The 24,179-nt window shown below is 41.2% G+C and overlaps 1 long non-coding RNA gene across 1 annotated transcript; it reads right to left on the reverse strand.

Annotated features, from left to right (window-relative positions):
- Positions 1-8,177: 8,177 nt before the first annotated feature.
- LOC124789900 lies at positions 8,178-12,687 on the reverse strand. The gene is made up of 2 exons (XR_007016187.1): positions 12,616-12,687; positions 8,178-8,441 (listed from the first exon to the last, which is right to left on the reverse strand). It is a non-coding gene; the product is annotated as an uncharacterized LOC124789900 (long non-coding RNA).
- Positions 12,688-24,179: the final 11,492 nt, after the last annotated feature.

Here is a 24,179-nt window from a genome sequence, read left to right on the forward strand (position 1 = left end):
TAATTGGGTAGGTGGGTTAGAGAATTTGAAAAGGTAAATAGATAGGTTGAAGTTATAGTGGCAACCAGTGAAGGGCAGTAGCGGTAAGAACACAACATGTGGTCTGCTGAGTATAGAAATAAAAGTACAAAATCAAATGAGCATAATGCATGATTAGGTCTAAGAATGAGTAAGAAAATAGGAATGCAGATAAGCTACTACAGCATAGTGAATGCATTGTCATAGCCAAGTTAGATATAGTAGTACAAGTTTATACGCCAAGTAGCTCCAGATATGAAGACTATATGAGAGCAGATATTTAAGGGAGATAAAAATTAATTTTGATGGGAGGGTGGAGTTTGATTGTAGGAGAAGGAAGAGGAAGACAACTAGGAGGAGGACATGTATTGGGTGAGGGAGAGGGAGGGGAAATTGGGGGGGGGGGGGGGGGGGGGTCGAAAGAGGAAGCTGCTTGTTGAATTTTGCAAGGGTCATAATTTAATCTTTGTTTGTATTAAGTTTAGAAGATTGTATACGCAGAAGAGACCGGGAAGCACTGGTAGATTTCAGATTTATTATACAATAGAAGACAGAGATTTGGAAAGCTGATTTTAAACTGTAAAACATTTCCAGTGTCAAATTGGACTCTGACCATAATTTATTGGTTATGAACTGCAGGCTGTATCTGAAGAAATTGCAGAAAGGTAAGTAGTGAAGCAGATAGGATCTGGGTAAATTTGAAAGAAAGAAATTTTGTTGAATGTTTCCAGGGATACATTAGGCTACAGTTGTCTGAGTTAGGGGAAAGCATTACAATAGAAGATGAATGTGTAGCTTTGAGTAATGAAATATGTGAAGACAGGATCAGATAGACTAAAAGAGAACGCCCAGTCGGAAACCTCAGATAAAACATAAGCCATTGAGTTTAATTGATGGAAGGAGAAAGTATAAAAATGCAGCAAATGAAGACGGCAAAAAGGAGTAAAGACCTCCAAAAACTGAGTGACTGACAGTGTAAAGTGCCAAGAAGGTATGGCTAGAGGATAAATGAAAGGCTGTGGAAGCAAGCATGGCTAGGGAGGATAGGTGCCAGCTATAGGAGAATTGAAGGGGCATATGGAGAAAAGAGAGGCAGCAGTATAAATTTCAGGAGCTCAGGTGGAAAGCCAGTACTAAACAAAGAAGTGAAATGCAGAAGGAAGATACAGATGGGTTGTACAAGGGAAATGAACTTGAAAGTAATGCTACAGAAAGGGATGAATACATTGTGAGGTACAAAATGATGAGAAGAATTTGACAGAGCACTGAAAATCTAAGCTGAAACAAGTCTGTAAGAATTATTGAGATTGGGATAGGATGCCATGACAAAGTTATTCTACCTGTTGTACATCTATGAGACAGGAAAAATACCATGAAACTTCAAGAAAAATGTAATAATCCAAAAGAAGACAGATGCTGACCTTACTCCCCAAAACGGGTGCACCAGCATCCCCTGCTGACTTTCGTCCCATCACCGTATGCTCATTGCTGGCAAGGACCATCCATAAGGTTCTGGCATCGCGTCTGATGTGTCTGTGTGCTGTGGACAAACGTCAGTGGGACTTCATCCCTCGTGATGCGATGCTGGAAAACACGTTCATCTCTGACCAGACTCTCATTGTAGGCGCAGTCCGCTCCTGCCGTTCTGTCTTTGTTGCATCTCTCGACGTGTCTAAGGTGTTGGACTCACTAGACCTTGCTACCCTGTGCCCCATGCTGAAAGCGCATGGCCTTTCGACTGAGTTTGCTGACTACATTGAGAGCTGCTTCAGGGGTAGCACGATGGTGATAACGGGCAGATGCGGTGTGAGCATGGCCGTGTAGCCATCAAGGGGACCCTCTCTCTCCCCTCCTTTTCAACATGGCTGCTGATATAATGCTTATCACCTTGCCTTCCCACATAGGAGCATGGATTTTGGTCACAGAGTCAACGCTACAGCTTTCGCTGATGATGTCCTGCTGTTCGCATCGACTAAGAGGGGCCTGCAATCCCTAATCAATGCAGCCACGGCAGCCCCCACCCATCTGGGCGGAAGTGTTTCACACTCACCTTAGTGGCCTCTGGCCGCGAGAAATGGTGAAGGTGGACGACTCCATCACCTTCACAGCCAGTAATGCCACCATGCAGGCCCTATGTATGGGTGAGACTTTTCGCTACCTGGGGCTGCAGCTCTCCTCTTCAGGTTGAAGCTTGTTCCATCCTCGCCGCCATCTGCAGGAGCAGTTGGTCATCATCACCCGGGCTCCCCTGAAGCCGCAACAGCACCTCTATGCCCTCGTCCATGTGCTGCTGCCAGGCCTGTATCATGGGCTGGCCCTCAGTTGCAACCGGATCAGGTGCCCTGAACACCACGGACACCGTGGTGCAAGTAGCCATCAGAAGATGGTTCTGCCTCCTGGAGGATACCCCCTTGGGCTACTTCCACTCTCTTGTAGCCTATGGGTGCCTCGGCACTCCATCAGCCCGCTGGATGGGGGCCTGCCCTACAGCTGACCCTACTCCTGCAGAAGACACTGCAGAAGATAGGACCAGCTGCGGACGATGCGGGCCTGCATGAGGTCGCAACACTTGACATGGGAAGGCTCTCTTCTCACAACGTCGGAGCACATCATGGACATGTGAGCAGCCCACCTGCACGTCACCTTCGATGGTGCGGCCCTCTCCAAGTCCGCCGCCTTCTGGGGGCAGCACCAGTGGATCACTGATACCACTCGTCTCCTCTCTGGTTGCGACTTCATCAATGCCATCCACACCTGCATTAAGACCTTGCTCTCCAAGGCACGATGCAGTCGTGGGCATACTGCTAACAACCGATGTCTCGTGGGCTGCAGGGCCTCCGAGACCACCAACCACATTATCCAGGCTTGGAGACAAATGCATGGGTCCCACGTGAAATGTCATGACGCTGTTGTGAAGTACCTCGTGCGTGGACTTGTGCAAAGGACCTTCCACGTCTCAGTTGAGCCCCAACCTTGAACACAGGAAGGATTCCGCAAGCCTGACATCATCGCAGTCCAAGCCGGCCAGGCCCGCTTTGACGACGCCCAGATAGTCGGCGACCAGCTCCGGCTTGACTGGTGTTACCAGCAGAAGGCAGCGAACTAAAACATGCCATCCATCAGGCGTACTGTCCTTGACCTGCGTCCCAGCATCCAGAACATCACCTATTCATCGGCCACTTTAAACTGGAGAGGAACATGGTCCCCACAGTCATGAGCAACCTCCTGAAGCTGGGCTTCAAGGTGCGGGAGTTCTCCATCATCTCGTCCAGGGTGCTGTTCATCGTTCAGGATTTTTGAACAAATGACAGCACAGCACCCAATGCCCTGTGTTGGCATTGGGTAGAGTGCTGGCTTCCCTCTCCCTGACTTCAGGGGTCTGTCACAGGAACAATGACGTCTTTATTCCTATTTTCATGTTCTTGTTTTGTAAATCTGTTTTATGTATGTCTACCTATCTATGTACTATACACATCTGAGGTGTGTCGCCCCATGTATGCTCCCACTGCGGTGGGATACTGGCAAGGTACTATACACCTATGTACCATTTTCATTCCATATATGTATGTATTATTTCTTTGGAATAAAGACAGTTTTAATAGTGTGCTAGTTCATTTCTGTCTTCTTTGTGTAGTTAGCGTGTTTTGGTTATTTTGTTATATGGCAGTAATAAAAGCTTATATCTCCACATCCACTGCAAACATCCGGGTGTCGATGGCAAAACATTTACATGTGATTTGTATGTGTATTCCAAACGCGAGTGTGAATTGCTGTGTGCTTTATGTGAATTCACTAGTCTCAAATGTAAAAGGATGCTTTAGCATTATTGATTTAACTACCCATGAAGAAAATTGTGAATTTTGTAATAAATATCAGTTTTATGAATGGAAGCACGTTTCATATTTTGCCAAACCAGGAAGTGGAAAGAATGGTTTTGCAACACCTTTCTTCTACCCATATACCCATTGTTAGGCTTGTCGTGTGTGTAATTTATACTACACTTTCCAAAAACGAAACTGATGAAATAAAAAATTTATTTATTTGAACCATCTGATATAGAATGTCTCATTTGCTGTATGTGGAATTCAAATGCCTCATTTATCAGACGTTTATAAGTATAAAAATCATATCAGAGGAACATAGGCAACTATCATCTACTTTATCATGGTACTCACTAAAAAAAGTGTTTTGACAATTTCCTTTATCTCTTTAACTCATTGGCATTGGCAGTGACTTTTCATTTGCTTTTTATTTATCAGCAAAAACACTAATGACAATCAGACAGCACAGACCATTTTTATTCTGAACTCATACTGTTGTTTCTTAATATCAATAAATCTCGATTCCTGCAACACAGATTGCAATGTACTGGCAATTTCTTCATCCAAAACAGCTTTAGCAAAAAAAAATTATGTATCAGTACTACTAAGACTTTGCACTCTAGAAACAGTGTGCCCAATTTTCAAAATATTTCAAAAACTACATAAACACTGGTATCGTATAGATCTTGCTCTATATCACAAAGCCTGTCATCTGATACACTCTAGTGCAATACTTTAATAAATACTACTGCACCTCTAGGATTGTGAACTATAAATACAACAGCCTTTGTGTTAATGGCAAATTCAATCCACTTAAAGGAGTGTTACATAAAAACTCAAAGTTGCTTGTAAACTGCTGTAGTTGGATATGAATTGGTAGATTTATCACAAAGTCATTTTGTGTGAGCCACTCTACTGTGTTATTTGTTGAAACAAATGCACTTCCTGTTGTCTACAAAAAGCAGCTTGTGCATAACACATTTGGAAAGAACAGGCAAATATTCGTGTCAGGCAAGAATACAAATGTCATTTCCAGTCAAATTGCTCGAGACTGACTGGTTGTAACATAAAAAAAATATACATAATTTTCAACGAGCTTTATAGTTTACACCATTTAAAAATAAAAAGACACTCTTACGTTACATAAAGTAGCATCAGACGGAGCTAAGAAATTGATAAAGGTAAAATGGTATAAAAGAAGGATAAAGGCTGGTTAATTCCTGGGATTAAAGTATCTTGTGCTAGGAAGGGAGAACAACCTACACAAATGATCTAATGGCTTTAAAGGGCAGTTCAAAAACTGTAATGTTTGCTGGTGACAAGTGTACTAATCAACGGTCCAAACTCAGCCCTGGCAGACACGGCTCAGATGACAGGTGAACAGGCCTATGAATGGTCCACAGCTAACAGTTTACATCTTAGCCTTACAAAGTCTCATATTAAGCAGTTTTAAACAAACGATAATTACCTTTCAACACCAGAAGTAGACATTAATGGTCATACATTGAATGAAGCAGTGTGTGTAAGATTCCTTGGGGGGAAAACTGATTAACAAGTTAAAATGGATTCGACACATGGATACATTAATAAAAGAAGCTCAGTACAACATATTATGCCCTTAAAAGAATCTCCCATTGTGATGACCTAAAGATAAGAGTGTAGTCTTATTGGCTAATGGTACTGGAAACCCCCCTCCTCCCTACTCCCAATTTTTACATCCGCACCATATTGAAAAATGCAAGGGGGCCTAATACGTAACTTTTACCAGTTTATTTTGCATATCCTCATTCCCTGTTGTCTAATGGAATTATCTTCTGGGGCAGTGCACCTAAGTTTATTAAGTGTTTGCTAGCAGAAACAAGCAGTAAGAATATCGTCTACATCGTGCAGAAGTGTTTTTAAGAATCTTGGAATTATTACTCTCATTTCACAATATTTTACTTCTTAATGGTTTTTGTTGCTGATAATAAAGACCAAATTGAACAGCGACATACACAGTCACAATACAAGACACAAAAATAATTTTCATGAAGATTTTGCCCCCTTGTCCAGGGTTCGGAATGGAGTTGTGAACACTAATGGTAAGATATTCAACAAGATGCTGTCTAACATAAAACAAGGTATTGGGAATCTCTACCAGCTCAAAAGGAAATTAAAATTATGCCTGATTAGCCACCCATTCTACAAATTATCTGAATATCCAGATTCAGGGATTTAAAATTTCTGCTAGCTAGATGGCAAGTAGCAGTGTTTGTTATAAAGGTGTGTAACAAGCAGTAATATGCTGGTACCATAAATAGGACGTAGTATTTGTAGATTCAAAAATATTTCCTTGGAAAATACCTTCTTAATCAAGTAAATGTTAAGCTACTAATAGCAGATAAACAGCAGCTATATAGTAAAACTAAGGAGGCAGCAGCAGCTTTATTACTAATTATGTTATTAAATTTGAATGGTAGATGCGTGAATAGCATTAAGCAATGTGGTAATACGGTCAGAACAGTTTACAGATTAAATTTCTCTGTTGCCTCATGTTAATGTATATCTTCACTCATCCCACATTCCTGAAGGGTCTCCTCCCTGATGGGATCTGTGGAACGCAATTAATGAATGAACTATCCACTTTTGAGTAAGGTGAGCAGTAATTACCTAGCACAACATTTTTCCCCTTAGGAGTTGTATTTCAATGACTACTGCTTTAATAACTAGTTTTGCACAGTTAGGTATGTGATATGCAGTACATTCAGTTACACAAGTATCAACATATATGTAGCTAACACCACTTCTACAACAATGTGACATCTTTATATCCATTTAGATTATACACCATTATTACATTTTCCCTTAGCCCATGCTTTGTCATAAAAACATTTGGCATATCAGTAGCTAATAATATATAAATTTCAACAGATTTATTGGAAGCATATTGAAGATTTTGGTAAAGTATTTTAGTTTTAGAACCCTTGCCAGCTATTTTCCTGTCAGCTACCTTCAATGTATGTTTACCTGGGGTTGGTTTGTGTAGACTTTTGTTACACAGAGATGGCACTGTTATATCTAAAATATGACTTCTTTCCGTTTATTACAAGCTGGGCCTGAAAACTGTAATGCAGACTGTCTGCAAAATAGCAATGTACAAGTATTTCCTGTGAAATCGCTGAATGTGAGATACTATGCCTCTTTGGCTTTATATCAGGTTGCTGGTAACTGGGTCATGGGCATTTGTCAACAATATGTTATTATTATGTACATTATTAACTGTGGTTTCTTTTATTAGTTATTTACTATTTGTGGCGGTGGGTGTCCTATTATTTGTGAACCTATGAAACAAGAGATCCAGTTCTTGACCTAGTTCGGCCTAGAATTTCTTTTCAAACTTACCTTGACTTCTAATACAGTGTTGTTTATGTAAGGGGGGGGGGGGAGAGAATTGTGCTGGTTTCATGAACCTGTGTGAGAGAAGGCTAGGGCATGCTGAATATGAGCAGGCTTAATACAACACTTTGGCATTCAAAACCACCTTATCATTTAATAAATTGTCACATTCTGCAGTGAGTATACCTCTCAATAATTTTAAAAATATGTTGGATAACTGGTTAATAGGTAAGTCTAATAGAATTCTAGTAGTGTAAAACCTGAGTTTTAAGATTGTGTTTGCAAGTCTATACAACAGACTAATGTAGGCTAACTAATTTGTAATGTAATGTGAACATTAATTGCGATGGTGGTGTCATCTCAATGAAAAGCTTATTCCACAACATGCAAATAGAGAATTTGCATCTCAATCTATGAATCAGCTTGTTCAGTGGAGTAGAAAGTTTGTCAGAAATAGCTGAACAGGCCTACAAGTGGTTCTCAGTTTAAGTCTCAGCCTCACAAAGACTTACCTTATGCAATTTCAAACAAACAGTAATTGCCTTTTAACACAAGAAATAGTAATTAATGGTCATTCACTGAATGAGAGATGGTGTGTGGTATTCCTTTTGGTCCAGCTGGATAACAAGTTAGCATGGAGTCAACACTTGGATGAACTAATAAAGCAGCTCAGTTCAGCTTGTTAAACCCTTTGAGGTATCTCCCACTGTACTGACCTAAAGATAAGAGTGTAAGCATATTTTGCATATTTTCTCTCCCTGTTGTCTTAAGGAACTATCTTCTGTGGCAGTGCACCTAAAGTAAATAAAGTGTTTGTTCGGCAGAAGCGAGTAGTAAGAATGTTGTGTAAAAGAACTAAGTATACATTTTACATATGCCTGTTTAATGACATTGAAGTTCTTATTCTCACTCACAGCTTTCATACTAATTTACCTGATTAAATTTAGATGGCAAAAGCATAAATGACATTAAGCAGTATTGTGATAGTTTATTGCTGAATAGAGTACACAGAAATTTTCAATGATATATTTGTCCCAAGTTAACGTACATCACGGCTCGTTCCACATCCCTCATTGTTCTCCTTCTTGTTTGGATCTGCAGAACAATGAATGTTGTTCTTTGTCTTCCTCCAGGATTACTTCTGCAGCCCGCCAATCTCTTTTTTCCTTCTGCTAATTAAGGTAGGCTGAACAGGAATGTAGTTTCCTTTATTTTTTCTTGAATTACCTGTAAGAATTAAAAAGATAAGAAACAAAAGCAATTATATTCTCTCTGTGAATGTGGTGTACATTTGTGCCTCACATAGCTTCACAAAGTTTCAACAACAGAGATGTACATGCAGATGGTGTTTTCTACTTCGCACAGTGCCTCCAGACCCTTCCTGGTGAACTATTTGACAACTCTGTAAGATAAGCCACAGCTCTACTTAACAGATCATTATTTATTTTGCATGAAATATTTTCCTTGCGTCTGCCACCTCTTCTTCAAAATAATGGTTCAAATGGCTCTGAGCACTATGGGACTTAACATCTGAGGTCATCAGTACCCTAGAACTTAGAACTACTTAAACCTAACTAACCTAAGGACATCGCACACATCCATGCCTGAGGCAGGCTTTGAATCTGCGACCGTAGCAGTCGCGCGGTTCCAGACTGAAGCGCCCAGAACCGCTCACCTCTTCTTCAGTGTCATGGTTTTCCTCATGTGTGTCCATTCGCTCCAAATGATCAGCATCATTTAAAACTGTGCTAGTGTGTGACCCATGCAGTGGCTCAAGCCAATTTTCAGGAGGCTGCTCACCTGTCGCTATAAAATAATACTTTCTATGTATTCCATCATTATCAATTGCCGCCTCATACTTATGAGATGGGTTACAGTGTTAGCCCAACCTACATGCTTGGAAATGTTTCTCATATTGCCCTGAAGACAAGTGCAAATAAGCACAGCCATATTAACTATATAGTAATAGTTGCTTATTTCGTCACTGGGAACCAACAGAATGACTTGCTTAACTTCCTTTATTTTACTTTCTATGTCTGGTAAATGGACCTCGATGGTGTTGCAGAAAGATCTTGTGTTTGCTCTATTTGCAGAATCAAGGAGGCTTATCTGAAATTAGGGATTCACTTTTGTGAGCATAAAAGCATCCATCTGCACCATGTTGAAGGCTCGAATTCTCTCATAAATTTTGTCCTTTAGAATCCTTATGAACGTTTCACTAATGTTATTTGTGCTGTGGCCTTGCACCGTCATACCTATACGATAAGAAAGTGCCCATAGTTGTCACCTATCCCAATACCCATCCAAGTATGTTTGATAATTCTTGTATTCATCACCTTTGGTTTTTGGGAACATAATTTTTCTGAAATCCTGGAAGAATTCAAACTGTTTCTCTTGTAGTATTCCATTTTTCAATTTGATAAGCCACTCCCACAATACCTGCAAGACATGGAATATACACAACAAAGTTGTTGAATGGGGGAAACATCTTCTAATGGCATTTTGTTCTGATTTAGTATCATCACTGAGAAAGATGCTTGGCCCATCAATGTTCCTTCCAAAAGTATCTTCTCCTACTATCACCTTCAAAAGCTGGAAGCCTATTTCTAAAAGTTCACAGCTTTCTGATGAAATTACTATTATCACCAGTGGTAAGCCTCCACACTCACTGTGTGTAAGAGAAAAACTCTACTGCCATCATGGTCCAGAGTCCCTGTCAAGTCCATAAAAACCATTTTTGGACACTGCTTCTATATGGGCATGCATTTTTTCATCAGAGGTGTGCAAATGCTAAAAAGGAAATACATTAATATTGGCAGAATGTACAACTCTGCAGGCAGCTTACCCTTATATTCAAATCAACATACTTAAAAGGGAAGCCAAATAAGTCTGAAATGTGGAACCAAACAGATAGGAGGAAAGGAGAATGGCAGCTCTCTGTCTGTATAGACAAAATTTTCATAATGATGTGGAAGAATTAAGGAACAATCAGAACAGGAATTAGGGGAATACCAGGGAGTTTTCAGGCCATGGATAAGCTATGCAGAGCAGCTCATTAGTTTCAAAACTTATTACGACATACTATAGGAAACAGAACAAATCTCAGGCAATAACATTTGAAGACTTCAAGAAGGTGTACAATTGCCTCCATAGTCCTTCAGTATTAAAAATGAAAGACATCTCAGACTCCATACAAAACCAATTAAACTAACAGAGCTTACTTTAACCAATACTACATCAAAAGTCAAGTTAACAGAAGAAATTTGTCAACCATTTCTCATAAAAACAGGCTTAAGAAAAGATGACTGGCTATCACCATTACTATTCAACTATGTACTGAAATATATAATGAGAGAATAGTACAAGGATAACCCAAATAATATAAGAATTGCAACAAGGTGATTCCACATCAAGTGGACCACTCTACTAGTTCCAAATGTAATGAAATTTCATTGGAAGGTTCCACAATGTCTTGGGTGGATATTTACAAAGTTTGAGTCCAATATCTCATTTGGTTCCATTTCTAAAGCCTCTCATAGATAGGGATTTTAAGTTTGCACAACCTACAGGCATGCTAAAATGCCAGCTTTGGACAACCTTTATTAAAGGTAATGTTAACTTTTGTACCCTGCTTTTGTATACTGAAAGAACTTTTTTTTACTGAATAGGAATATTGTTGCAGAAGAAGCTGAGTAGCGCAGTCGCCGTAGTGTAGTGGTTACAGTACTAGATTGTTGCATGGACGGTCATGAGTTCAAAACTCACCTGAACTGAAACATTTTAATTTCTATATCCAGTTCGAGTACATTCTAGAAGTATCCACAAATGGCACGAATCATTGTACTGGAATGTTCTCTAGCTGTATAAATACTGTAAGTGTTGTGGCCAGAGGCTCTGCGCTCTTGTAGTGCAAGTGCTGAACAAACCTTCGTTAAGTGAAGTTAGTGTTCGTCATTCATCTACTTACACCTTCCTCTACGTGACATTATTCTGGTGGAGGCGCTGTGTATTGGAACTTGTGATACCACACGTTATCGACGACACAGTGGCTCCCATCAGGCCACCACAGAGCCGCCGTTTAAGTGGCGAGAGACCCAAGTTCAAGCCATATTCAACAGATTGCAATCTATTGGAGACAGACGAGGACGTTACAATGACAGCAACTGTGTGCCACCTCATGAGACATCCTTCCGGGTTCTCTGGTGACAATGGCCAAGATCCAAACAAGAGGCTGAAGGTATATGAGCTTATAGCCAAATTTAACAAATGGGATGACACCATGCGTTTGGCTAACGTATTTTCTACTTTGAGGGCACTGCCAAGCAATGGTATGAGAACAATGAGGAGAAGCTCACAAGCTGGGAAGTATTCCAGGCGGAACTGCGCAAGTATTTCAGTGACACACAATGACAGAAGAGCAAGGCTCAAGATAAATTAAAGTGCAGGGCACAACGTCCATGAGAAACGACAGCATCCTACATTCAAGACGTCTTGGAGCTGTGTAAAATAGTGTATCCTTGAATGAAGGAGGAAGCTAAGGTTGCACATCTCCTGAGGGGTGTTGCTGAGGACGTGTATCAAGCCCTACTCTTGAAGGAGGTTTCGACAGCGGACGACTTCATAAAATGGTGCCAGTATATCGAGACAATGCATCAAAAAAGAATTACACGCAAGGAGTTTGAACGGCTTTCAAACATCGTATCAATGTCTGTGATGGAGGAAGAAACTGATTTCACAAGTGTTCTACATTAGATAGTGAGAGAGGAAGTTCAGATGGCACTTGGATTACACAGTGAGCAAAAAACCGAGACGCTTCAAGAGGTCATAAGGGAGGAAGTGGGACACACATTGAACCCAATCTCGCGTCCTTCATTTCCCTTTAAAACAGTAACAAAGTCGAGACTCAGGCGAAGTTACATTCCTACAATGCCGCATGAGGAACCTGTTTGGGCACCAAGGAAGACTGATGTCTGTAGGACCCAGGATAACCAACCAGTATGTTTCCACTGCGTACGGCCGGGACATGTGGTGTGCTATTGTTGAGAAAGGCGGCGGATATTTGATGACACCCGCGCCAGAAGACAGCAGACCGATTTTAGCCAACGCCAACTCAGGACGACGAAGAGGAACAAGAGGTGGGTGCAGACGACGTACCCGCTGCTGCGCAGGCCCAAGCGGGTTGCATCATGCAGCCTCGCAGGCGCTCAGCGGCCAACGCAGCACTATGTTTTCGATTGTTTTCAAATTGTTGCATCCTTCTAGCGATTGGTGGCTGACGCTGCGGATCAGAATTTATTAATAATTATAGTACTTGTTCATCACCAGTTACAGTTAGATTCTCAGCAAGTACACCAAGTCCTTTCATCCATACATGTATTTTTTCATCACTGACGATACACACGTCGACGAGGGACAGTGCTTCAATGCTATTGCAGATATAGCTCACGGCGGAATGATTCCGCTGGTCTGCGTTGGCCGCTTTTATACAGAGTGCTTGACCTTGATTACATAAGAGTGCTGATAACGGACTTAGCCGCTGCGAGGGCCGGAGCGGGAGCGTTATCCTGTACGCGTGCTGTAGACAGGCGTCTAAAGCTAGCGAAATGAGGGATGCTCAACTACCAGACCTACCGATAGATGGCTCTAGCGCGTGCCGGCAAAAGATCATATCATTGAGTGTTCGCCAGAAGTCACTGGTGTCCGCCACATCTGAATTTGGCAAAAAACGAAGTGTCAAAACACGGATGAAAATGTTTTTCGTTCTGCGCCCTCATAAGTCTTTTATATTGGATGTTCTAGACATCTACACATCAACATAATGAAGTGTTTCTGATCTAGCGAGAAAAAACAGTGACAGTTCTGCTATGAAATTCCTAAATTCGAGTGTGTTTTTGAAGTTTGAGAAGCTGACCTATAAATCGTTTACTATTAATTTTATGAGTACTTATTTCCCCATATTCAAACACTATTTAAGATTCAATGGAGGTCAACAAATTACCTTACTTCCCAAAGCTTTTAACTACAGGTATAATTCGGAAAATCAAGTTTGGAAAACAGTGAAGACGTCTCTTTAAAAAAAAAAGGTGACATAGTTTGCTTAGGGGTATCTTTACTGACAACAGAAATTACAATTGAACTATTAAAGTATTACTTAAGTATAAACGGAAAAATTGTTATTCTTCTTTATCTGAAGTGATGCATTACCGATCTGCATATATGCTGACACTAATTGCAACATTCACTTACGAATGTGGCCCTCTCTTTGATCAGAAACGTAAATGTCATGATTTCATTAACGCCTGTGCGTGGCATGGTGTATTTTAACTGAGTAATAAGGTAGAAGCACCAGTTTTTGACAGTGCTTCAGGCTTTGATACGAGCCAAGAAATACATTTAAATGAGACAAACATAAAGGCCAACGTTAAGGCTCCTCTTAAATGCATGACTTGCATCATTTGGAAGTTAAGTCTAGTAATAATATGATACTGGACTGATCCATGATGATGTAGAAAGTGAAGGAACTTGTTGAAAATAACATCGATCACAGCTTTTAGTTTTAAGGTTGGGGTGTCTTAAAACTGTAATTTTCCAGTCTGACACCCAAACAATGGCTGGTACCATGGTTTTATTTTAAAATTGAATTCAAAAATGTCAGTGAGCAAAGTTAATTACACTATGAATTACAACCATGGAATTTTATTTCTGTGAATCTTGGTTCCAGTTTATGACATGGTGTCAATCACTGGAATGACTGGTTGTCAGTATAGGGCCCAAGAAAAAAACAAACCTGAAAGCGAAAGCTGCAGAAGCTGGCCAGGCAGGCACCCCAATGGCTGATACAATCTGTGTGAGACGAGGGTGACATTATATTGCAAATTTAGTGTAAAAAGTTCCATATTGTCTGAATCTGTCCTATACTGACAGCACATTCTAGTCCAGTCGATTTTCTTCTCTGCAAAAGTACAGTAGCCAATACCAGTGGCACAAAGGTAGTGCCAAATTACAAACTATCCGGTAACAACAGAAGTATTGCTGGACAATGTACAGTAAATAATATGTAGTAACCTGAAAAATTCAGAATTGGTTTGAAGAAATAGAACAGTATTTGGAAAGAGAGTAACATTTTGAAAATAACAAATGACGCAAGTAGAGTTTTCAGTTCTTATGAAAGCTCGCTTAATTTTTTTCGAACAACATGTCGTCGTGGCTGTTTATTTGGTGGCATCAAATGTGTCGGAAAGTCAAAAACTGATGGCACTGCTTCAGGTTTGAGACGTTTCTTCCACGTTCCAGGGCTCACTACGTAATCATCTTGTCGGAAATGGTTTCCGCAAAGAAAACTGCAAGACATAGGATTAAAACCTTTCCGCTTCACGCAAGTAATCCACTTCTTCAGCAGCTCTGGGTGCTTTAGAGGAAACCTGTTCAAAAACATCTAATTAGCAAACGCACTAAGTATGTATTGTATCAGTAGTCCTATTACCTGTGAAATGGTAAGTCACCTTCCTTACCCCATCGCTTCGTACAATTGAAAGCGGAACAAGAAATTACCATTTCCATAATCCTTAATTCCTTATACACCGTACAGACCGAGAGAACTTCTTACCAAATTCGAATATGGCGGGCAATGCAGACGACAGTAATCAGCTGGTAGAGCCATCTATCGGTAGGTACGGTAGTTGAGCATCCCTCATTTCGCTAGCTTTAGACGCCTGTGTGCTGTAGTCGTACTAGCAGCAGGCGTACCCGCTGGCGCGCCGGCCCAAGCGAGTTGCATCATGCAGCCTCGCAGGCGCTCAGCGGCCAACGCGACACTATGTTTACGATTTTTTTCAAATTGTTGTATCCTTGAGACCCCGTTGCCACTGAGTACGCAAACGAATTAGACGCAAATGTAAATGCTAGAACAAACAGTGTCTTTTCTATGGTTGAATCCTCTAATACCAACACTGGTTGTCAGTGGCGTAGCGTGAGGGGAGACTTTGAGACTAAGTATCAAAGTCTCCCCTGTATTGCTGCTTAAAAAAGATGCAATAGTAATTCATAACAAAAATATAAATAACTTTCTACTAAGAGCTCTAAATGTGCGAAGACAACAGTTTTGTAGCCCACGCCGCACCCTGAATATTGGTGTATTTGCCTGCTTGAGACTCGGCTGCTTCCAGTTTCTGCCTCCCTTCCCTCACCTGGCTGTGTGCGCCTGCGCCTGCGCCTGCGCTCCCTCCACTTCCCTTGTTCCACGAAAGCCGGTGTGCTGCACTTGTTAGCAGGTATCGAGACTAGTCTCTGCCGCTTCTATGCTGGCTTTTAACACGGAAGTGAACAGTCGCGCGGTTTGTGTTCAGTCATTCTTGTCTGATTTTAGTGCACATTTTCGTTGCGTCGCCAACATGAGTAAGCCAGCAACTGAACACCTTACAGAATTTTTATTAAAAACGCCTTTTTCTACATTAACGTATGAAAAAAAGTGCGAATTGAAGGACAAACGACCTACTCCTATACTCAGTGTAGTTTTAAGTGAAACCAAACAAAAACGCAAAGTATACTTGGCTGACTGCGAATGCAGTTAATAACAGACTATATTGTTAAATATGTCTTCTGTTCGGTGGTGAGAAGGAATGGTGCAGTGAGGGCATTTGTACAATAAAGAACTTTGACAGGAAAGCAAACAAGCATCAGATATCAAAACGTCACCTGCAGAACAACGATTCATTTCAGTTATTGGGCAAAAGTAGAATTGAGCACGCCCTTTCTGAAACCGTTCGTCTGATGGCAACGAAATAAAATGAACAAGTTGTATCCAACAGGAGAGTATTGGCTGGTCTTATTCAGACAATTGTATTTACACTCCTGGAAATTGAAATAAGAACACCATGAATTCATTGTCCCAGGAAGGGGAAACTTTATTGACACATTCCTGGGGTCAGATACATCACATGATCACACTGACAGAACCACAGGCACATAGACACAGGCAACAGAGCATGCACAATGTCGGCACTAGTACAGTGTATATCCACCTTTCGCAGCAATGCAGGCTGCTACTCTCCCATGGAGACGATCGTAGAGATGCTGGATGTAGTCCTGTGGAACGGCTTGCCATGCCATTTCCACCTGGCGCCTCAGTTGGACCAGCGTTCGTGCTGGACGTGCAGACCGCGTGAGACGACGCTTCATCAAATCCCAAACATGCTCAATGGGGGACAGATCCGGAGATCTTGCTGGCCAGGGTAGTTGACTTACACCTTCTAGAGCACGTTGGGTGGCACGGGATACATGCGGACGTGCATTGTCCTGTTGGAACAGCAAGTTCCCTTGCCGGTCTAGGAATGGTAGAACGATGGGTTCGATGACGGTTTGGATGTACCGTGCACTATTCAGTGTCCCCTCGACGATCACCAGTGGTGTACGGCCAGTGTAGGAGATCGCTCCCCACACCATGATGCCGGGTGTTGGCCCTGTGTGCCTCGGTCGTATGCAGTCCTGATTGTGGCGCTCACCTGCACGGCGCCAAACACGCATACGACCATCATTGGCACCAAGGCAGAAGCGACTCTCATCGCTGAAGACGACACGTCTCCATTCATCCCTCCATTCACGCCTGTCGCGACACCACTGGAGGCGGGCTGCACGATGTTGGGGCGTGAGCGGAAGACGGCATAACGGTGTGCGGGACCATAGCCCAGCTTCATGGAGACGGTTGCGAATGGTCCTCGCCGATACCCCAGGAGCAACAGTGTCCCTAATTTGCTGGGAAGTGGCGGTGCGGTCCCCTACGGCACTGCGTAGGATCCTACGGTCTTGGCGTGCATCCGTGCGTCGCTGCGGTCCGGTCCCAGGTCGACGGGCACGTGCACCTTCCGCCGACCACTGGCGACAACATCGATGTACTGTGGAGACCTCACGCCCCACGTGTTGAGCAATTCGGCGGTACGTCCACCCGGCCTCCCGCATGCCCACTATACGCCCTCGCTCAAAGTCCGTCAACTGCACATACGGTTCACGTCCACGCTGTCACGGCATGCTACCAGTGTTAAAGACTGCAATGGAGCTCCGTATGCCACGGCAAACTGGCTGACACTGACGGCGGCGGTGCACAAATGCTGCGCAGCTAGCGCCATTCGACGGCCAACACCGCGGTTCCTGGTGTGTCCGCTGTGCCGTGCGTGTGATCATTGCTTGTACAGCCCTCTCGCAGTGTCCGGAGCAAGTATGGTGGGTCTGACACACCGGTGTCAATGTGTTCTTTTTTCCATTTCCAGGAGTGTATTTGTAAACAAGAATTAGCCTTTTGCGGCCATGGAGAAGACAAGTCCTCTAGCAACTACGGTAACTATTTGGAGTTGTTGGATTTACTACCTCAAGGAGAGCAGTTAATCCGAGACCATCTGCCATCATCTTCAACCTTTAAAGGAACTTCTTCAGATATACAGAATGATGTAATAGAAATGATAAATTTGGCAGTTAATAAGAAAACAAAATCTGAAATTCAGAAATGCAATTTCATTTTGATTCAGGCTGATGCAAGAGTCAAATGATTATAATATTTAGGTACTGTACTGCAGACAAAATTGAGGAAAGATTCGTTGGATTTTACGATGTTTCTGGAGATAAAACTGCTGAAGGTGTGTCAAACATTATTAATGCAGTACTGAAAGAATGGAATGTGGAAGGAAAAGTGGTTAGTCAAACAGATGATGGCAGTTCAGTAATGGAGGGCAGAGAAAGAGGACTACAACAATTGGTAAGCAGTTCTGTCTCTATGCACTGTTTATTCATTGTTACACACACCACCTGAATTTGGTACTGTTACATGCCTTCAAAATCATATGACAACTACGCTTGTTTGTAAGTGATAGCACTACATTCCATTCGTTTTTCAGCAAATCATCAAAACGAACTGTATTGCTAACTGAGAAAGGATTTAAACTGCCATATGCAAGCAACACTTGCTGAAACTTCCGTTCCAGGGCAGTTTCAACAATATCTAGTCATTTCTCAGAGTTATATGGTGCTTTTAATTATACAATTGATGATACAGACTCTCAATGGGACCCAGAATCTTTGACCTGTGTTGCGGGAATGAAACGCCGGATGTATGATTCTACGTTTGTCTACTTCCTTTGCTTCTACCGAGGGTGCTTTGTTTATGTCGATCATCTCTTTAATGTTCTTCAGTCAAAATCTGTCAGTATAATTGCTTGCCATGACGAAATAAGAACTGTTTTGAGAAACTTATGACAATTAAGAATGGAAACATTCGTTGATGAATGCATTAAATACAGCTTGTGTTTGAATGGCAACTTATCATCCTGTGACAGTCAAAAGATACCTCTCAGGGCATTAACTTACGAGATAATGGATTTGCATATTGTTCAGATGGAAAGAAGATTTAAAGACTTTATCCCAAATTCAGTTTGTTTAAATTCTGAACGAAAATTGTTTCCCAAACCATCAAAAAGAATTCCCCAAGTTAAGACTGCTTCAGTTATTAGAACATTATCCTTTTTACGAACAAGAACAACTTGAGCATGAACTGTGTAACATATACGCTGCTGAGAAAAAACACTTATCTCCAAGAATCCTCCTAAAGTACATTGTCAACAATGATTTAAACTATGTGTATGAAGAAACAACGAAGTTCCTGCTTTTGGTTTTGACCCTACCCGCAATTATAGCAAGCATAGAACGAAGCATGAGTACTCTTAAACGAGTGAAGAATTATTTAAGAAATTCAATGTCCAGCACCTGGCTGTCGTGTTCGAGCACGTTAGCAACAGAAAAGACACTACTTGGAGAGCTATCCAGCGATGATATCTTTCTAGACCGAATTATAAACTTATTCGTGTAAAGAAAAGACAGGCGCATTGCACTTGTGTACGAGAAAATATAAGTGCTTCTTCTCTTGCTGCTGGAGTTCTACAAATTTGCCATCCTTTCTTGAACAAGATAGTTATTATTATTATTATTATTAGTAGTAGTAGTAGTAGTAGTAGTAGCGGTGGTAGTGGTAGCAGTAGTAGTCGTAGTAGTTGTTGTTTTATTTGATGCATTTTGTTTCATTTGCTTAAATTATTGTTTACTGTACTATTTTGTCTCCCTATAATAACTGTAGATTCTCCCCAACCTTTACAACCACGCTACGCCACTGCTGGTCATAAGTTTTCGGACTTGCAAGGACATGTAGAAGTATGTAAATCTACCGCAGACGACTCTTTGAGGCATTATAGTGAAGTGACTAAGAAAGTAAACCATCTGACAGAAGGCGTAAATAATATAGGAGAACGAGTTGAAAATATTGCCCAACGCCTGTCAGTTATCAGTATTAGCAAAAAAATAAATGACGTCACTGCAGGTATACGTTCCACAATTAACAGAGAATTTGAGGAATGGATCGACTCAAAACAACACCACATAGAGAACAAAGTACAATCCGAACTGAAAGACGCATTTAAATCTACCACGGCTGAGATTGTAACTGCTCCTGGAACATCCGGTGACACTCTGTCTAGTAAACTTGGAGAAATTAGAAGAGCCTTTAGTCATAATCTTCCTGAGTGGAAACAACAATTAACTAACGACATTGATCAGCTTAAGAGACAAGTAAATGAAGTGCAGTCCGATAATCAAAGTGACTATCCGCATTCTTTACCGCCTGAACCAGATTCTCGGCATTATCCAGTGTATCATGTACAAAATTCCCCACCAGCAAATAGTACATGTGACAAAAATTCAACATCGCGTGGTCACAATCATCAGTTGACGTTAGTTGAATTAATGAGAAATGAAAGTATTTTAAAACATCAAGTTTTCCAGCCTTTCATACCGGAAAAGCAGAACATTCACACCATGGCTTTTCTGAAGTCGTTCTCAGGTGTTTTTCCAGAAACTTGGAATGACAAACAACGAATTCAGTTCACGTTAGCGTATGTCCAAGGAGAAGGGTCAGTCTGGGCTACAGACATCATAGATAAATGCCACACGTATGCCGATTTTGACAGATACTTTCTGAATAAGTTTTGGAGCTCTGGTATTCAGCAAAGACTCCGAAAGGATGTGTATAATGCCTAACCCTTTTTTAATACCAAAGGAGGAGGTCTTAGGTGTTACTTTGAAAAGTATTTGTGCAAAATTCAATATTGGGACACGCCCATCTCCACGAAAGATGTCATTATGATTTTAAAATCCAAACTTCCAGTCTCAATCAGAGAAAAATTGGTTAATGTAAATGTGGACGACCAAGAAGTTTTTCTTTCTGTGCTTGATAACCTAGACATGATACATGAGGACGTGCGTGCGAGTGCGCGGAATAATTATGATAATGGCAGCCCGCTCCGCAACAGCACGCTGCAAACGGTATCAATGGAATGGCATACCAACCTAACACTGGTCAGCCTAACGTGCACCCTTATAATAATAACAATTTTAATCGCTGTAACGGAAAGCCACACAATAAATATCAAAATGGTTCAAATGGCTCTGAGCACTATGAGACTTAACATCTACGGTCATCAGTCCCCTAGAACTTAGAACTACTTAAACCTAACTAACCTAAGGACATCACACAACACGCAGTCATCACGAGGCAGAGAAAATCCCTGACCCCGCCGGGAATCGAACCCGGGAACCCAGGCGTGGGAAGCGAGAACGCTACCGCCAATAAATATCAAAACCAAAACAGATATAATCCCATTTACCAGACTACGCAGCAACAACAAATATGTCAATTCACCGTTAAATTATAATGGCAATTACCAGTACCAAAATAACAGAAAGCGTGACAGAAATCGCATTGGGGGGAGATGATGGAAAAACTATAACGGACAACAGCAGTATAATCAGCAATGTATCTTTACTCCATCACCACAAACGAATTTTGCTCAACCTCCGAATATGACACTTCCTCAGCAACCAAATCAACAGTTCCGAAACAATGCGCAAAACAATCCGCCAAATTCTTTTCAGAACACAGCAAGTAAGAATAACCCGGAAAACTCAACTATTTTTTATATGCAGGCCAATCAAGTAACTAATATTGCACAAAATGAAACACCCTTAAATGAATGACAGTCTGTGTGGAATACTAACGACAATTTTGAACAGAATAGGCCAAACAAAGTAATTAAAATTTCATCTGAACCTAACGCGGAAAACCAGTAGCAGCTTCTTCATGCCTCCTCGGGGAAGCTGCGGAACAAACGGAAGCGGAGGAGGGCGGGTGTGGAGCAACTTCATAAGCGACACATCAATGTAATTAGGTAAGAAGACGACTGTGACTTATGAGACGACCTGTTGAACGAATATGACACATGCAACAACGAAGACCTGTGGAAAAACAAAGTCCAGGCATCAACTCCTATTCACATTTCTGACATACCTATTATTGCTATTATTGATACAGGTACCAACATAAATGCTTTATCTATGTGCATATATAAGAGAGTGTGCTCTCTTGCTAAAATTCCTTCACTCCCCTTTCAAGGATGTACTGTATCCAGAGCTGTGGGCTCCCTGGTACAGAAATTCAGCATACAAATACAAGCACATATACAATTCGATTCAGGCAGTATACAGTGTACATTCTTAGTTGTTAAGAACTTGTCTGTCCATGTTTGTTGGGAATGGGTTTTCTACGTAAAAATCGTGCCATTATCGATCTTGCTAAAGGTAAGTGTACATTAAGACTCAGCGATCGAGAATTAGTCATACATCTGATGAGGATAGAAGTCAGAATATCCAACATTGGACGCAAAGTAAAGGTATGCAAGCTCTCTTACAGGCAACAGTATTACAGTGGGATTGACGAGTCAGATGATGTCGACAATGACCCTGACTTGTTACCCACTGCAGATGAATTACATATGAAAACCTTGGAAACAGACGGACTAAACGATCGACAAAGATATGAACATTATGACTTGTTGGCAAAATTTGTCAATATTTTTTCCAGGAAACCAGGCATCATAACTAACTATGAATTCGACGTGAAGGTGAAATCCCATGACACCTTTTGTAAACCGACCTATTCTGTTCCGCAGACCCGAAAGGAAGCAGTTAAGCAAGAAATTCGTAAGATGTTAAGGTGGAAAATCATAGAACCGTCCGACTCTCCATATAGTAGTCAGTTATTGTCTATCATCAAGCAGGATGGAAGCGTTAGACTTGTGTTAGACGCGAAAAGTATCAATAACATCATCATACCAGTGTGTACACGACCTGAAGCGCTGGAGGAACAGTTACAATGATTTCATGGTGTGAAATTCCTGTCTTCAATTGACCTCCGACAAGGTTATTGGCAGGTAAAACTATCATCATCATCATCATCATCGAGGATGTACACAGCATTCATCTTTGCTGGTCGCTCTTATCATTTTCGAGTAGTACCATTTGGTCTTAACATTAGTTCTGCTGTTCTTATTGCAGCACTTGATAATGTGCTAGGTCCAGAGTTACTTGATTAAATAACTGTCTACGTTGATGTCTTACTTATAGCGACAGTTTCCTGGGAAAACATTTGGCCCCAATACAAAATATTTTTCAAAGATTTTATGATTTCGGAGTTACAGCTAACTTACCAAGAGAAAACTATAAGTTTTTAGGGCATTTAATTTCGTCTGAAGGTATCTCTCATGATCCCAGCAAGTTATCAGCTTAAAAAATTTTCCTGTTTCTTCCACTAAAAGGTAATTAAAAAGTTTCATCGGATTAACTTCATTCTTTCGTCGTTTCATTCCAGATCAGTCAATGAACAGTCCATTGTTGTTGAATTTACTTAAGAAAAACGCCCACTGGATGTGGACTTCAGAATGTCAGAATGCCTTTGAGAAAATTAAAGAAGCTCTCCTAACGAGTAACATCTTAAGTCATCTGAACACGAGTTTAGACTTCTGTATTTCTTGCAATGCAACATTTCAAGGATTAGGTTCCCGTTTGTTTCAAATAGACAAAACTGGTGACAAAGATGAAATCAAAATAATCAGTTTTGCCAGTCGAGTTGTAACCGAGTGTGAGAGATCGTACTCGGTAACTGAATTAGAAGGATTAGCGGTTGTGTGGACTTTTCGCCGTTTTAATTACTATATTCATGGACATAAAACCAGGGCATACTCAGATCAAGCGCTGAGCTTTCTACTCTCCTGCAAACTTTATCGTCCTAGGCTTACCCGATGGTGCCTGTTTTTAGAAGAGTACGATTTTGAAATTATTTACGTAAGGGGCAAGAATAACATCATTGCTGATGCATTGTCACGTATGACGGAAGGATTACCGGAACCTACTGAATTAATAGAACAGATTTCTAACCATAAGATACTTCTTATGAAAGATCCTCTGCATCGGAATTACTTTCTTCGTCTTTGCTGTCAAATGGACTCTCTTCAAGACCCCGTTGGCAACTGGTTAAAAATTATGTAACTTCTTCAAAACAATCCTGATCACGCGTTGTAAAAATTCTATAAACTACACAATGGAGTTCAGGGAAGAGGAGATGTGAAGTGTCTGGTCGTTTTGTTAGACCTTTTTACCAAGCATGTAAGACTCTATGCTATGAATTCATCTGACGCACTTCCACAGATCAGACATATTGAAAAGTAATATTTTCCTCACTTCGGGAAACCTGAAGTCATATTATCTGATAACGCATCAGCTTTTGTAGGGAGACAGTGGAAAAAGTTTCTTGCCACCAACAACATCAGACAAATTTTGATATCCCGATACAGACTACAGATTAATCCCACAGAAAACGTCTTTAAAGAGTTCAATCGTTTCATCCGAACTTATATTCAAATCAGCAGACCCGCTGGATTTATTTCTTCACACCCTTTGAAGAGATTGTTAATAACCTACCTCACACATCCACTTGTTTCACACCATCTGAATTGGTTTCTAAACAACTAGAGAGAAATGAATGGGTAGACCCTATTCCTAAAATACAACACCCAGAAGTAACACTAGACGACAAGTTGA

The sequence above is a fragment of the Schistocerca piceifrons genome, chromosome 3, assembly GCF_021461385.2.
Source record: "Schistocerca piceifrons isolate TAMUIC-IGC-003096 chromosome 3, iqSchPice1.1, whole genome shotgun sequence".
Taxonomy (NCBI): Eukaryota; Metazoa; Arthropoda; class Insecta; order Orthoptera; family Acrididae; genus Schistocerca; species Schistocerca piceifrons.